Source organism: Schistocerca nitens, chromosome 7, assembly GCF_023898315.1.
Source record: "Schistocerca nitens isolate TAMUIC-IGC-003100 chromosome 7, iqSchNite1.1, whole genome shotgun sequence".
NCBI lineage: Eukaryota > Metazoa > Arthropoda > Insecta > Orthoptera > Acrididae > Schistocerca > Schistocerca nitens.
The window spans coordinates 518,051,524-518,064,787 of NC_064620.1; positions in this window are offsets into that span (position 1 = coordinate 518,051,524).

The window sequence follows — 13,264 nt, forward strand, 5'->3', positions numbered from 1 at the left end:
ATGAAACTCTCGCAAAGCCATCCCTGCAGCACTAGTGTGCATTAAAACGAGCTCTTTATCATATTGGTGCAAGTAATGACGTCACTGAAAATTATGATGTTCCCAACTAAAGATATTGTGTGTGTAGCACAGCGCTACAAAAATATACACTTGTAGACGTGAACAATATCTCAAACAAAAAAACTCCAACTAGCCTGTAAAGACACCCACGCTTCTCCGACAAGTGGTGTATAGCCGTGTACACTGCTTCAAGCCAGCAATGGCCGAGAAAATACTAAAAGCACTCCGTCTTCAGGCCATGAGTGGCCTACCGGGACCATCCGACCGCCGTGTCATCCTCAGTGGAGGATGCGGATACGAGGGGCATGGGGTCAGCACACCGTTCTCCCGGTCGTTATGATGGTATTCTCGACCGAAGCCGCTACTATTCGGTCGAGTAGCTCCTCAATTGGCATCACGAGGCTGAATGCGTAGCAAGCAAGTGGACCCGGGTTGGAGTCACGGCCGCAGCACAGATTTTAATTCATTTCGTCTGCTTCGATCATTATCGTAGATAATAAAAAGAGACTTAAATGTCTTAGGGAAACATTTAATCATAGTTAAAAGTGTTATCATCTCTGACCTGGTGGCTGACACAAAAGGCATTCAATCGATCAATCGATCAGGGAGGGGACATGCTGCCACATAAAGCCATTCGTAACTCTCCAATGGCTTTGCAGATAAACATTGATAACAGTTTAAGTGCCAAGCTTTCTCTCTAGATCAATAAGAAGCAAAATCGCACTTCTCCCCTAAGCACCACGCTTCTCAAATTCGCGCTCGAGGGTGGGCGACGGCATTTTAGCCGGCAGCAGTCCCAGGTGGAATGAAACATGATTACAATTACGACATTGAAACAAAATAAGCCCTGCATTATTATTAGTATGCCACAATACAGTAGAGAGAGCTGCTGCCGGCCGCGGTGGTCTCGCGGTTCTAGGCGCGCAGTCCGGAACCGCGCGACTGCTACGGTCGCAGGTTCGAATCCTGCCTCGGGCATGGATGTGTGTGATGTCCTTAGGTTAGTTAGGTTTAAGTAGTTCTAAGTTCTAGGGGACTGATGACCAAAGATGTTAAGTCCCATAGTGCTCAGAGCCATTTGAACCATTTAGAGCTGCTGCGTTCACGAGGCGTTTGCTGACAAGGATCTGAAAAAATTTCGGAGCAGATCCTGCCCGTCTGTGTTGGTGCAACCGACCCATGGGCCGCAACCAGCTACGTCAGCGATGTGAGCCACCAGTCAGCCCTGAGGATGCTGACCAGACAGCTACTGCCCACCAAACTTCTGCCATAGTACTTCTCGCGTAAGCGTAATGGCTTGTCACGGGTAAGAAGCACACAGCCTCAATGTACGCACATTGCGTGACAGCATCTATGGGAAAACGTCATACGAAAATTAATAAATGGGAGGAAGGAGGGGGAGGGGGAGGGGGGAGGGAAGTGTGGTGTCACCGGCCTGTGTGTGTCGCTAGCAGTAACAGACAAGAAATTCCTTCCCCCCGCCCGTAATCGGCGAGTCTAGAATACTGAGGCCTGCTCTGCGGCTGTTAAGTAAACGCGATCTCAGCAATGACCGCGCACTAGTCATACGCTCTCTAATTGCAGCTATTAAGGCTATCATCATGTTACCTGTCGAAAACGCAAAGTAGCCAGCGAACTACGAATAAATAAAAACGCTCTTAAATTTTTCTTATTGTACATATTTCTAAATACTGAGAATAAATCCAGTAATGACGTACGAGTACTTCTAAGGGTAGAGGAATTTACCTACATAGCAAGAATCTATTAAGTCGATTATGCTAACAAAATTAGTTCTTCGACAAATATGCAAAAACTTGAGTCATGTTTGCCACTGGGATGTGACCATTAAAAATGCGTTTTGGATACCTATGCAGTGGAAAATTACGATCTACATATTACAAGACAGACCCACACCTCAAATCCTACGAAGAAGAGAAAGAGTTATGATCAACCTATGAGTTTTATAAGGTTGCTGATCACATTTCGCAGCAGTGAATCTGCAGATGCTTGCAGATATGCTGTGTCACACCCCTGACACAGCAGAAGGCTACTCTCAAAACCAAAAACGCAGTCTTCGATTTGTTACGGGTGGCTTCAGTCATCAGCACTATTGAGAACCAACATTCGAAGCTAACGTAAGCTAAGAGAAATAGGACTCTTACAAACAGACGGTGCCCTCTCTCTCCCGTTCCGCTTTTGTGAGTGGCACATGGTTCCGTGCGGAATATGTATGTGTGTGTCTGTGTTCTTAAGAAATTTATGTAGCTACGTCATGATCACATGCTTTTCTGATCAGTGACCTGGAGTTACGACAAACCTGAAATAAAAATGGTTCAAATGGCTCTGAGCACTATGGGACTTAACATCTGAGGTCATCAGTCCCCTAGACTTAGAACTACTTAAACCTAACTAACCTAAGGACATCACACACATCCATGCCGGAGGCAGGATTCGAACCTGCGACCGTGGCGGTCGCGCGGGTCCAGACTGAAGCGCCTAGAACCGCTCGGCCACACCGGCCGGCAAATCTGAAATAAAACATGACCGCAACACATTTGCGATGCCTATGTTTCTGCCAACCACATCTGCGAGTGCATAATAAAGCGTGTTTCACAGACTTGTTGCTACAGGAAGTAACGGGCCTGGTGAAATGATTTCAGACACCTGGAAGAGTAACCGAGTAGTAGTTCATCTACAACAAAGCTGTCAGTGTTGCTGTTGTGGGTAATCGATTTTGACGTTAAAACTACAGGCTTACAGTGCATAGTTTTATGAATCACTGTAGATTCTGAATGACTTTCTTAAGTAAAGTAAAAGTAACTAGCTCTTTATTCGCATGAAGTGTTGAGTGCTATTGACAAGGGATTTCAGATCGATTCCGTATTTCTGGATTTCCAGAAGGCTTTTGACACTGTACCACACAAGCGGCTCGTAGTGAAATTGCGTGCTTATGGAATATCGTCTCAGTTATGTGACTGGATATGTGATTTCCTGTGAGAGAGGTCACAGCTCGTAGTAACCGACATAAAGTCATCGAGTAAAACACAAGTGTTTTCAGGCGTTCCCCAAAGCAGCGTTATTGGCCCTTTGCTGTTCCTCATCTATATAAACGATTTGGGAGACAATCTGAGGAGCCGTCTTCGGTTGTTTGCAGACGACGCTGTCGTTTATCGACTAATAAAGTCATCAGAAGATCAAAACAAATCGCAAAACGATTTAGAAAAGATATCTGAACGGTGCGAAAAGTGGCAGTTGACCCTAAATAACGAAAAGTGTGAGGTCATCCACATGAGTGCTAAAAGGAATTCGTTAAATTTTGGTTACACGACAAATCAGTCTAATCTAAAAGCCCTATTCAACTAAATACCTCGGTGTTACAGTTACGAACAACTTAAATTGGAGGGAACACACAGAAAAAGCTGTGGGGAAGGCTAACCAAAGACTGCATTTTATTGGCAGGACACTTAGAAAATGTAACAGATGTACTAAGGAGACTGCCTACACTACGCTTGTCTGTCCTCTTTTAGAATACTGCTGCGTGGTGTGGGGTCCTTACCAGATAGGACTGACGGAGTACATCGAAAAAGTTCAAAGAAGGGCAGCACGTTTTGTGTTCTCGCGAAATATGTGAGAGAGTGGCACAGAAATGATACAGGGTTTGGGCTGGACATCATTAAAAGAAAGGCGTTTTTCGTTGCGACGGAATCTTCTCACGAAATTCCAATCACCAACTTTCTCCTCCGAATGCGGAAATATTTTGTTGACACCGAACTACATAGGGAGAAACTATCACCACGATAAAATAAGGGAAATCAGAGTTCGTACGGAATGATATAGGTGTTCGTTCTTTCCGCGCGCTAAACGAGATTGGAATAATAGAGAATTGAGAAAGTGGTTTAATGAACCCTCTGAAAGGCACTTAAATGTGATTTGCAGAGTATCCCCGTAGATGTAGATAGACGTGTGATATTGCATTCTACATTATCGAATCATCCATTAAAGCTACAGTCTTCCACAACACGTATAGATCCAGCTAAAAATATAACACTTCGGTATTCTAATTTTAGGATTCTTAACGAGAAAAAACGTCATGATCAGATGATCAACAACTTCTAACCTAGTATTACCTGCCAGGATAGAAAATTATAGAGCGACCTTTAGACTCCATATATTAATGCTCGACACACATTGCCTCTTTTACGTATGGGGAAGGTATAATTTGATCTATATCTCTGCCACAATACAGTCAAGTTCCTACAGATATATAGCCGTTCTATGAATTCTCAGGTTTACTTCCCTTAGAAGTTTCCATATTCTTAACTTAGAAAAAGGCTCTGGAAAGCTATTGTATCCCATACTTATTGACTTATGGCGAATAGGCAGTAGATCTGTCGGCATTGCTGTTTGGTAGTTCATGTATTCTATATCCAGAAAAATAATTAAAACTATAAACATACGAAAACTAGCTTTATCACCAGTAATCGGTCCTATTTAACTGGAATGTATGCGCATCCACAGAAGCCCGCACTATTTACTTTAACTTTCCTGAAGATGCTGGTTGAGACCTGACGTCAGTGTGCTTAGTAACTGTATAGCCACACTGGAATGCGTCTTACAACACAGCCACCTACAGAAAATGCTTTTGTGTTGTAACGTCCCCTTTGAACATTTATACACGACTGTGCTTAACCTGATACACAATATTTTTTAGCGCAACGCAATCTGACTTTCAAAATTCCCTACAAAAGAATGGCCCTGACTAACATTAAACTATACCTTTCACAAATCACTTACCTCACAAAAATCTTCGCTACTCAAGCTACTGCAATACAGCGAACGCCACTACTGCCAGCTAAATAAAAGATTCAAACTACTGAAGGCACTAACTACTGATAGGGATAGTTAGCAAATGAAAGATATTAATAGAGAACAAACAATGTATTTACCTTGATATCATCGTATATAAATATAGCAGTTCATGACACATTTCAAAACTCCGCCATCTCTCTCCCCACATCCACCACTGCTGGCGGCTCACCTCCAACTGCGCAACGTTACGCGCTGTTCACAGCCAGCTGCCTAACACTACAATGGCGAGTATTACAACAATGCAAAGCAGCCACAGACTGCACACAGCACAGCCAGTGATTTTTATACAGAGGTGGCGTTACCAATAAAAAAACCTAAACAGCCTACTTACATAGCCCCCATGCTCCCCACAAAAAATTTTACAAATTGGTTTGGGCAGTGGCCAATACAGATTTGAAAAATTTTTTTTATAATTACAATAACAAAGAAATCAAATGCACACACTTATTGATACAATGTTGGTCAAGAGCTAAAATTTTCTCACAGTCCATAAAGACAGTCCTGATCATTCATCACATTGCAGTGTTTTTCTCAAAGTCTGAGCAGGAAAAGAAAATGCAAACGGAAGTAGTGGATTTCCATGCACTCTTGAAGAAGTAGCGTTGTCCTTCCAACGGAAAGACAGTGCTGACTCTCGACATGCAGACAAAAAAAATGGCTCTGAGCACTATGGGACTCAACTGCTGAGGTCATTAGTCCCCTAGAACTTAGAACTAGTTAAACGTAACTAACCTAAGGACATCACAAACATCCATGCCCGAGGCAGGATTCGAACCTGCGACCGTAGCGGTCTTGCAGTTCCAGACTGCAGCGCCTTTAACCGCACGGCCACTTCGGCCGGCCATGCAGACAGGTCATGGGCCACAACAGAGCAAACCCACAGCGGAGTCAATCGAAGTTTTGAAGAATATCGTTTGGTAGGTCATCACATAGCAGACCCACTGTAGTCCTGGTGGAGATTACGGTATTGGTGGGCCACCAGAGGCGCAGACCCACTGCAGTCCTTGCAGAAATAATGGTACTGGTGAGTCATCAAAGATGCAGACCCACTGTAGTCCTTGTAGAGATAATGGTACTGGTGGGCCACCAGAGGGGCAGACCCACTGCAGTCCGTGTAGAGATGGCCAGCAGCCATCTGTTGTGACTGTGCAGGTGCACAATCACCATTGAAGAGTCTTGCGGATAATATAGCAAGTCCATAAACCACCACTTGTGCACTCACAAAGTTTTTTTATTGTCCTGAGAACCAGCAATGCTGTTAACCAGTCCCTTGCTGAATTATTAACACAAGTGCAAACACTAACAGTCCCTACTTCTCACATATTGTCCATATACAATGACCAACAGAAACGTGTGCAGTGAAATGGAACTTACAAGTTACTTAATTTGATGACCTGGTGTCAATTACAATTTTATAACATGAGAATACAATTACAAAGGTACAAAATACATCATTAAAAAACATAACAATACAAATAACATTTGTAGTACAAGCTTTACAAAAGAATCAAAATAACATATACAACAGTGTTACAGGAATTATGACATAAGTTCATACATAAAAGATCAGAATAACTTTTGAAACATCAATCTCACACATGAGCATAAAAACAAAACAGAATAAATAATGTCTAAGCATCTTTACAAAGTAAATAACATATTATCAATGCAAATTATATTTGAGGATAACAGTATTCCTCATCATAGTGAATGTAACTTAGTATTAGAAGAGAAAAAAGTTCTATGAAATAGTACACAGAGACAGGAAGAAAACTAATACACAAGGGTGCACAAACACATAGGGGGATAACACAATGGAAAGGACAGGGTTCGTTTTCAGTGTAACTTTTGGTACTGCAGTATTTTGCGAACAAAATCTTTTTTGTTCTTGGAGATCTCCCTTCGTTTATCATTATTTCCAAAAAGTCCTATCAATACCTGCTTTCTCTACTCTGTTCATATTTCTTTCAAAATAATTATGGATCATTGTACAATACTCATTTTGGCCCAAAACGTTTTCATATACCTTCAATGCATTTCTTTCCATTCATCACAACTAGTTTCTTATATAGTCTACCCCCTCTTAAGCTAACTTAAATCTACTGAGCTCAGATGCTAAACTAAGGGACGAGGCAATGCAGCAGCACATAAAACAATTAACGCAAACAGCAATGACAAAAAAGTGCAGATTTGCAAAGGAAGCAGCATTTTAGAAATTAGCGAAGCAATTGCAATATTACGACTAATATAAGGCAATGTGCAGCGTACAAGAAAAATAAATGTGGCTTAGCAGAGTAACACAAATTAAAATTCAGTAGCACTATGCCTGGCAAACAGCATAACTTATACCTAAACATGACAAAGTTCAAGCAGAAAAAGTATTAGACTAAAAATGGCCATGTCTAATACCTATGTCACATCTTAACACTAGAGTGATGCATCACAATTTATTCTACAAAATAAATTAACAAGACAGCGACAGTCTCATATAAAAATTTCATAGGTCAAGAATTTGCGTTACAAATCTGTAGAAACAAAATCGTATAAATATAACAGTGTCCAAAAAATTTTCGCCGGCATTGTGATACATTCACGCATTTACACAATTTCATAACTCTTTAAAGTACGATTCTTGGTTTACAACAACCTTTTTCACAAACCATAGTCCCTAACTTCTATTCATTATTCATATACATATAAACACGTAATCACATTCCTTATATAGCATTAGCTTATTGATCATAAACATACCTCAACAGCATAATACACATCGTCGTCGTAAAAATAACATCATAACACCTCAGTCAAATCTCAAAAACGTCGTAGCTTTCTGCAATAATTTCAAAACACTAAAAAATATTCTCTGCTCATTTCTATAGTGTCATCTACCTCAAACGTACTTTAAAATCATGCTCCCTTACCAAATACATCATTCAAAGCTCTCATAGTATCACAATGGTTCCGAAAAAATATGAACAGTTCACAAAGTACAGACAAAATACAATTTGATAAGTGTGAAGTTACCCAACTGTGAAATTGCGTAAACATCTGTCACTGTTGTGGTAAAAAAGTTTGTCTCTCTCAGTTAAATGATCAGATAGCTGTGTAATTCTGTGTTAGAGAAATATGGTACCGATGTGTAAAGTTGTATAAGCAAATACCATATTAGCCCCCTGAGGATAAATGTAATTATACCCTCAGGTGTTACAGATTATTGCAATGGAATGAAATGTATCACGGAAAAACTTCGTATCATTGTACTTCAAATATCTTTAAAAATAAATGTTGTAAGTACCAAATTAATCACTCAAATGCGTGTCCTGTAGCGCTAAATGTGCGTCTTGCTGTAAGATAACCTCTGTGGAAGTCGTAGTTATCGTCCTCCGAAAGCTAAGTTCTGCAGAAGTCAATGTACTTACCTCACGATACACAAGAATGAAATGCTTTGCGAATAGATATCTTAGTTATTACGCTTATTGTTGTGATGAAGAAGGTACTGTACTGTAACGTATTGTTGTGCCACGAAAAAGGCTGTCTCATTGTTGCTATACCACAAAAGTTACTACTAAAACATGTTTTTCTTTCCAAAAGAATTCAGAAAACTGTGCAGATATAAAACAGATACAGCGCAAAAGCAACATTGTAAATTGTCACTCATTAGTAGCGTCGTGATAAAATCGTTTAGCTGTCACATAAACTAACCACTGTGTCATCTGGTACCTCACAGAAAGTACTTTAAATCCAGAATGTATTTTCAAGTAAACCAAAATGTTGCATTAAAATCTCATTAGCAGTACTGGTAAATGTTCTAAGTATGTGAACCTTATAGTCGTTACGTAATCGCGCAACTAACAAGGAAGAATGTACACACAATAACACTGTGATGTCTGTTCACTATAACAATGCATTCGTAACTTCTGTTTAAAAATGTTCCCTAGGTTCTAGACTGGATACTTAACTTCAAACATTGTTGCATGTTAACAGTTTCTTAAGTCTGACAAAGCATACTAGAAATGTGAAGTGAAAAGTTTTATGGCAAAGACAAAGTTAAAAAGCAGATTATTTTTCAATAAACGGTTTTACATGTGAAATATGGTGTAACCCTTTGCTCTTCCTAGTACGCAGAGATTCAACTTTAACGCAATTGTTAAGTGGTATACGTCGGTAAAGAATACTGTAATTTTTCTCAAGGTTTGCGTCTATGTTCTTTTTCCCTGAGCCAGCCGGCGCACGGGGCTGCCTGCGGTACGAGTCATTGTCTGGCTCTTTGTTGGCGCGCGTCGTTATTGGGATTAGGAAACCTAACTTCTACAAATTCTCGTTGCCGAGAAGGCCCTGCCCTATTTGAAGCTCGCCAGTTCTGATGCAATTCAGCTCTGTCGTTACGATCACATCGTCTGTCGTCATGTCGGTAGATTTCATAATTTCTTTCTTGTCCGTCACGTTGTGGAGGATTTCTCCCTGAATCGTAACTGTGCGCCAAACTGTTGCATCTGAAGTTATTCTGTCTCCCTTGATAATAATTGTTTTGGTTCCCATATTGTCTGTTTATGTGGTTATCTCTGTCATATTCATTACTACGGAAATGCGATCTTTCTCTGTAACTATTATCCTGCCAACGGTTGTCATACGGGTGATGTCTGTTTTGGTCACGATTTGCGTTGTAAGAATAGCCTTGTCGTGTCCAGTTATTGTTTCTGTCGTCACGGAATTGTGACGTATGTGACCTGTAGTGTTTGTTTTCCTGTTTTCGCATTCGGCGACTGTCTGTGTCAATTTCTAATTCTTGTAGGAGTCCCTGGAAAGCTTCAATGTCGTCTTTGCAACGTCCTGCTAAAATAATATGTCGTAAATGTTCAGGCAATTTGAGTAAGCAAATGCGGATGAGTTCTGAGGGGCTGTATGGGTTTGAAAGATACTGATTCTTGTGCAACATGTCTTCAAAATATTTCACAAGACTGGAGAATTCAGATTGTTCGAAATGTTTCATCATTATGATGCCATGTTTTACTCGGTCTTGTGTGGCTTGAGACCAATGTGCTGAGAGGAAGGCATGGTAAAATTCTCCTTCACTGTGGCAATCGTGAATGACCGATCGCATTCTTACAGCTGGTTCATTCTCTAAGTAGCCACACATAAATTCTAATCTGTGTTCTAATGACCAGTTGGGAGGAAAACAATGAGAGAATTGATGGAGCCATGCCTGTGGATGAATGTCGTTGCCAGAATTCTCAAATGTTTTGAATTTACGTGTAGTAATGAACAGCTTATAGTCAAAATCATCATGTCGGCGAGTCGCATATCGGTCATTGTTAGGTCGTGTTGGCCGTTCCATCTCAAAATTCGGTGCACATTGCCAGTTTCTTTCATAACTTCCGAAATCCCCTGTGTTATTATTTTGCGTCTTTTCCGTATTTCTAAGTCCCTCTTCCCGTGTTGGGGCGCGAGTGTCCTCTGAAATACGTAATTCTTGTATTACCTGTGTCAGCTGATCTTGTACTTCGCGGATTTCTCTTTGGTGTTGCATATTAATTTGATTCAGATTTTGTTTCAGTTTCCTAATTTGTTCGCTCTCTTCTGTGTCATTAAAGACTACCGGTTTTGTGTCATTCAGATTATCATCTACCTTCGTAGATAAATTAGTGAACTGATCCGAAAGTTCGGCTACTTTCTCCGATAGTGTACCTATTTCCTCAGTGTGTTTTTCTGAACCAAGTTTCAGAGTATCTACTGTGTCCTTTAAGTTTTCCTGAGATTTTGCAAGTTGCGTAACCGAATCGGTAGATGCAACTGAGTCAAATTTAGCTTGCAAGGTCTCATGATTTTCATGAACAATAGTTTGCAGTTCTTTTATGGCTGCTTCGTGATTCTGTAATGCATTTTCATGCCGCGAAAAAATAGGTTAAAAATGCTCACAAATTTGTGTTTTTACGTCGTTACAGACTTTTTGACATTTCGATTCGATTTTATGTAACTCAGTAGTTAAATCTTCACGTGCTTGTTCAAGTGTGGTGTGAAGATTTTGTTCCATTGCATCTAACTGTTGCTGTGTTTGTCTCTGGTGTTGTTCCATTGTGTCTAACTTTTGAAGATTTTGTTCCACTGTGTCTAACTTTCGAAGATTTTGTTCCATTGTGTCTAACTTTTGAAGCTTTTGCTGTGTTTGTCCCATTTGTTGTATTAATTTTAATAACAATGCACTGGTGTCTGGAACGTGTTCCTCAGTGCTTTTCGGCAGTGAATTTGCACCGGCAACATTCACATTTTGACAAGGGGAAAATGTGTCTTGACTTATTTGAGAAAATGGTGAGGACCCAAAACCTGGATCTACAATATTTGCAAAATTGTGTCCTGTCATTCCCGATTCCTGAGGCGAGCTGTTGCCGACCAATCGATCGATAATGCTTCCCTCTTCACTAATTGTTTCACTGTCCACGCCATTGTTTGCCGCCCGCTCCATTTCCCTATGCACAATTACCAAATTACTACTTTGAACATCAGTTAATTCATTACTCGGTGGCGCTAACACACTGCTTTCGTTTTCACTGTCATTTCTCAGTTTACTTTGGAGCCTAGTATTACGTTTTTCACACGCCATTATTGTCACAGTATTTCACACGACAACACAGAAAAACACAATTTGAAGAGAAAAATTAAGAGAACACATTAACATAACACTGAAAATAATATCTAGTTAATTGCAGCTGCGAAATACCTGGTGCAAATCTACATGCATGCCACAACTGTTTTACTGTACAACGATGAAAAACTACAACTACAAAGGAAATTCTTTCTATGATTATGTGCTAGCAATAAACAATAGCTACACTAATTACAAAAAACTACGAGAAAAAATCAGAAGATTCCAGTGAGGTATCCTGGCAGGGTCGCCATATGTAAAGTCCCCTTTGAACATTTATACACGACTGTGCTTAACCTGATACACAATATTTTTTAGCGCAACGCAATCTGACTTTCAAAATTCCCTACAAAAGAATGGCCCTGACTAACATTAAACTATACCTTTCACAAATCACTTACCTCACAAAAATCTTCGCTACTCAAGCTACTGCAATACAGCGAACTCCACTACTGCCAGCTAATTAAAAGATTCAAACTACTGAAGGCACTAACTACTGATAGGGATAGTTAGCAAATGAAAGATATTAATAGAGAACAAACAATGTATTTACCTTGATATCATCGTATATAAATATAGCGGTTCATGACAAATTTCGCCGGCCGAAGTGGCCGTGCGGTTAAAGGCGCTGCAGCCTGGAACCGCAAGACCGCTACGGTCGCAGGTTCGAATCCTGCCTCGGGCATGGATGTTTGTGATGTCCTTAGGTTAGTTAGGTTTAACTAGTTCTAAGTTCTAGGGGCCTAATGACCTCAGCAGTTGAGTCCCATAGTGCTCAGAGCCATTTGAACCATTTGACAAATTTCAAAACTCCGCCATCTCTTTCCCCACATCCACCACTGCTGGCGGCTCACCTCCAACTGCGCAACGTTACGCGCTGTTCACAGCCAGCTGCCTAACACTACAATGGCGAGTATTGCAACAATGCAAAGCAGCCACAAGCTGCACACAGCACAGCCAGTGATTTTCATACAGAGGTGGCGTTACCAATAAAAAAACCTAAACAGCCTACTTACAGTGTGTATGTGTGTTTACGTCGGCACTTTACTACCAACGCAAACCATATACGTGAGTGTGTATTTTAGCGTTGGCTATGGCACTCAGTGTTGACTTTGGAGACAGCGGTTTGTAAGTACCCTTGTTGAGATGGGACTCTGTATCACAATTGGATGGTATAAAAAAAGTAGCAAGCCACACCTGGTTACGTAAACAATAAGAGCGTATATACACCGTACATTTACATGTAGAATATACAAAAATTTGGAAAACATGGAAAAATCGAAAAAAAACGTAAAGAAATGTGTAAAATGACACAAAATTCTGTAAAATCCGGATACAGCATGATTATACTGAAATTTTTTGTGTCGCAAGTAATAGGTCAAAGGGCTGGAGATCTCTTTGATAGCTTTCTAGAAAGCTACAGGGAAAGGAGCACTATTACAATCACAGCACCATATGCTTCCAAAGTAACAGAGATCTGCGCTAAATGTTGATGTATGTACAGCAGGCCGCACCAGATTACGTAAGCAATAAGAGAGTATATACATTGTACATTTACATCAGGAATATTCAAACATATAGAGTTAAGAATATGGAAAATTGTGGCGACAGTAAATCTGAGAATTCAGAGAAAACTATACATCTCTAAAGGGCTTGACTGTCTTGTAGGCAAAGATATAGAAGCAAAGATATAGA